This window comes from Ranitomeya variabilis, chromosome 4 (assembly GCF_051348905.1).
Source record: "Ranitomeya variabilis isolate aRanVar5 chromosome 4, aRanVar5.hap1, whole genome shotgun sequence".
NCBI classification, from domain to species: domain Eukaryota; kingdom Metazoa; phylum Chordata; class Amphibia; order Anura; family Dendrobatidae; genus Ranitomeya; species Ranitomeya variabilis.
The window spans coordinates 680,662,334-680,666,913 of record NC_135235.1 but is presented as its reverse complement, the minus strand read 5'-3'; the positions used below and the strand labels follow the sequence as shown (position 1 = coordinate 680,666,913).

The 4,580-nt window shown below is 41.8% G+C and overlaps 1 protein-coding gene across 1 annotated transcript in view; it reads left to right on the top strand.

Annotated features, from left to right (window-relative positions):
• LOC143766330 (uncharacterized) overlaps window positions 1-4,580 on the top strand; it is a 1,024,462-nt gene that overhangs the window by 259,031 nt on the left and 760,851 nt on the right. The gene's annotated exons all lie outside the window — the stretch shown is intronic.

Genomic DNA, 4,580 nt, shown 5'->3' with positions numbered 1-4,580 from the left:
GCGCACAGGACCTGTGATGAGGTCACAGGAGGGGAGGAGTCAGGGGTCACATGATCAGGGGCCTCAGTGCATGCAGGACTCTGCTGTGCTGGTTGTCATGGTGCTGGATGAGGGGAAGTTTATGTGTGGGGTCAGGAGGGGTTTACAGTGTGGATGTAGCAGAGCCGTGTGTGTACGAGGTGTACGGAGCAGAGCCGCGTGTGTACGAGGTGTACGGAGCTGAGCCGTGTATACAAGGCGTATGGAGCAGAGCCGTGTGTATAAGAGGCATACGGAGAGGAGCCGTATGAACGAGGTGTACGGATCAGAGCCGTGTGCGTAAGGGATATATGGAGCGAAGCCGCCTGTGTACAGGGTGTATGGAGTGGAGCTGAGTGTGTACGGGGCTGAGCTGTGCATATACGGTGCTGAGCTGTGCGTGTACAATATGTACGGAGCAGAGTTGTTTGTGTACAGACAGGAGCCATGTTTGTGCGGAGCAGAGCCACGTGTATACGACATGTACTGAGCAGAGACATGTGTGTATGACGTTTACAGAGCCGAGCCGTGTGTGTATGGCACGGAGCAGTGTGTGTACGGTGCGGAGCTTTGTTCCACCATATTTTGATTCGTTTAATAAGTGGATTTTTTGTTATAAAACAATGACTGGATCCATCTGAATATTACATATATTGTTCTCCAATATTTCCTCTCTATTATTCCTATCTGTGTATTATCGTCGTGTTTTTTTCCTTCTTCCTAATATTATTCTGTGTTCCACAGATGCAGGAGAGAATGGCGAAAGTAATGCCTATCATGAAGGAGAATCTTCTCCAGGCACAGGAAAGGGTCTATGACCAATCAGCGAGGCTGAGGCAGTTCCAGCCCGGGAACCCCATGCTAGTGCTTATCCGTACGGTGGAGAGCAAGTTCCTAGCTAAGTGGCAAGGCCCATACGAGGTAGTGGAAAAACTGGGTGAAGTTATTTACAAGGTATACAGCCGGGTCGATGGAAGCCGCACCAAGTCTATCATGTGAACTTGCTAAAACCTTAGTGAGACCGAGAATCGCTGGACGCCCCTTGCCTGGGAGCCAGTCCCAAAGCCACAGTGGACAATATCACTGTTGTGGAGACTCTAATGCCCGCCCAGAGGCAACAGTGTCCGGAACTGTTGCAGCAGAACAGTGACCTGTTCTCAGTGCTGTCAGGGCATACTCAGGTGGTAGAGCATGACATGTTGTCAGAACCGCATGTGAGGGTAAACCTCAAGAATTACGGAAGGATGTCAAGAGGTAATTTAAAATGAGGTGAAGAGAATGCTAGATCTTGGGGTGATAGAGCAGTCGAAAAGTGGTTAGTTGAGTCCAATCATCCTCATGTCAAAGTGTGATGGTGAGTGGCGGTTCTGCAACGACTACCGCAAGCTGAATGAAGTCTAAAGATTTGATGCCTACCCAATGTCTTATGTGGACGAGCTCATTGAGAGACTTGGTCCCGCAAGGTACATTACAACCCTAGACCTGATGAAGGGCTATTGGCAAATCCCCATGTCCCATAGTGTCAAGGAGATGGCCTTCTCGATGCCTGATGGATGTTTTCAATACATCCAGAATGCCCTTTGGACTGCAGGGGGGCCCCGGTAACCTTCCAGAGGGCAATGGATTAGATCCTGACTCCGCATAAGAAGTATGCCGCAGCGTACCTTGAAGACATTGTGGTCTTTAGCCCTGACTGGGCTAGTCATCTGCCAAAGGTACAGATGGTTCTGAATACTTTAAGAAATGTGGGGTTCACCATAATTCCGAAAAATATGCCAAGTACCTATGTTATGTCATTGGGAGGGGCGAAATTAAGCTACAAATAAACAAGATTGAGGTGTTTCAAGTGTGGCCACAACTGCTTTCTAAGAAGCAAGTGAGGGCGTTTCTTGGAAATGTGGGGTACTATTGGCTATGCATTCCAAGTTTCATGATATTAGCCCCGTCATTGATAGATCTTCTTAAAGGCACCTGCTCGAAAAAATAACAATTTCCTACTTTTTTTAAGTAAGAGCACGGTGAGGATAGAAAGGAAAGCAATATTGAATTGTGTGGATAAAACAAATCTTGATAAATTTTATTCCAAAAAGTGATTAAAAAAATGAAGAAAAGTAAGTACATAGCATACAAAAATAAGTATTAGATTATAGAAGAGAAAACAAGCATTCATTGGTTCTTACATATGGTCTTGAGGCATGATATGGTCCATGTTGGAGATTCTCAAGGTATGAGAGATCTGTCTGAACAGGAATTAGATCGGCTTATATACTATTTTGACCCATAGACTTACATTGGTTTCTTTTTTTCCTGTTTCATAACTACATATGGTCATTTGCCGCTATGTTTGTAGCTTCTACCATATTAGAACACTAGTAACTTATGGAATATGCTTATTAGTTACTTGCATATTACCTCATTTTTAAATACTTAAGCCTATATAGTCTATGACTAATGTTGAGCGATACCTTCCGATACTTGAAAGTATCGGTATCGGATAGTATCGGCCGATATCCGAAAAATATCGGATATCGCCGATACCGATACAAGTCAATGGGACACAAGTATCGGAAGGTATCCTGGATGGTTCCCAGGGTCTGAAGGAGAGGAAACTCCCCTTCAGGCCCTGGGATCCATATTAATGTGTAAAATAAAGAATACAAATAAAAAATAGGGATATACTCACCCTCTGACGCACCCTGGTAGTAACCGCTGTAACCGGCAGCCTCCGTTCCTAAGAATGAGCGCCTGAAGGACCTTCGATGACGTTGCGGCTTGTGATTGGTCGCGTGAGCGCTCATGTGACCGCTCACGCGACCAATCACAAGCCGCGACATCATAGAAGGTCTTTCACCCCTGCATTCTTAGGAACGGAGGCACCGCTAAGAGCAGGGGCCGCCGGATGGGTGAGTATATCAATATTTTTTATTTTTATTATTTATTTTAAACATGAATATGGATCCCAGGGCCTGAAGGAGAGTCTCCTCTCCTCCAGACCCTGGGAACCATACGCACCGCACACTTCCGATTCCGATATCACAAAAATATCGGAACTCGGTATCGGAATTCCGATACTTGCGGTATCGGAATGCTCAACACTATCTATGACCTTTGAGAACCATTTACTATCTCCAAATAGCCATATATTGACAGTTCTGACAAAAGCCCTATAGTTCTGAGAGAGAACAGATGTATCTACCAAAGTCCTCAGAATAACTCAGTCACCCACTAACCAGAGTCTCAGCTTGCTAGTTAGGCTCTGCATATGTTAAGTAATCTATATTTTTTATTATTAAAATACTGATATTTTACAGTCCCCCTGATTATGATTTGAAAAATATTATAATAAATCCTAAACTCATTCTCTCACCATTCGTATCACATTCATTCCTTATTCGGAAAACTATGTATCAACACCTGTACTGAATGTCATCTGAGCTTTGAAAATTAAATAAAAATTAAATCACTGTTATATTTTTCTATTTTAACATCTCTCTTAAAATATCATCATCCTTTTTCATTTCTATCTTTATCTTTTTATACATTCTCTTAATTTTACACATAACTATTGATACATTATACACAGCAAAACCACAATAAATATAGTAACAATCGGATTAGATAATACATTTCCTGCTGCCATTTTCGCAGAAGATTGTGACGAACTAGTTACTGATTTTCCTAAATTTTTCCACCAAAATGAACCTGACAAACTTGTCCATTCATGTTCAATATCATTTAAATTACCTTGCTCATATCTAAATACAATTTCAGCTTCTTTTGTTTTGTTAACACATTTAACAAATCCTTGTCTTTCTTTATCTCATTTGTCCACATATCCCAAGTAAAATGACAAATTTACTTTGTGACAAATTGAACTGTATTGGAAGGATTATCAGATATCTGGAGCGGATTCACATATTTTTACTTCATTCCTTCTTTGTGAGAGTTTTCACATTTCCCTCAATACAATATGAACCTATTGTCAGACTTTGAGCATGTACACAGGATGAAAAGAATGCAGAAACGACTTCTTTTTCTGACATAACTTGGAAACAAATCTTGTTAGCGCTTACTGGTGTCACCAAGTCATGTATCGTGTGTCCATTCTCCACTCTGGCATGACATAAGGTATGATTATGGAAACATGAAGGATGAATGACTTTATCCTGTCCAGGGAGACACATTACCTTAGAAACAAAATTTAAGCATGAGGAAATGTCTAATTGTTCAGTGTTTGTACCATCAAATGTAAAATCTGTGTACTGCAATTGATAATATAGGAATTGTGTATGACTAACAGGAATTCCCAGAACAGTTATAGGGACCAGGGTTTCCTCTCTACCTGACAACCATTATTCTATTCCCATGTTAATGAGAGGTGATTGACACTGGGGATATCTGGAAGAGATTTTCCAGTTTGACATGTTCAAAGTCCATATCATAGTCATGAACACTCCATCTCGTACTAAAGGTTTAGATTGGAATTGATTGATTTGGAAAGGAGTAGATGGTTGAAACCTTGCCTGTGTGCATACATTATCTACTGCTGACCATACATTTAC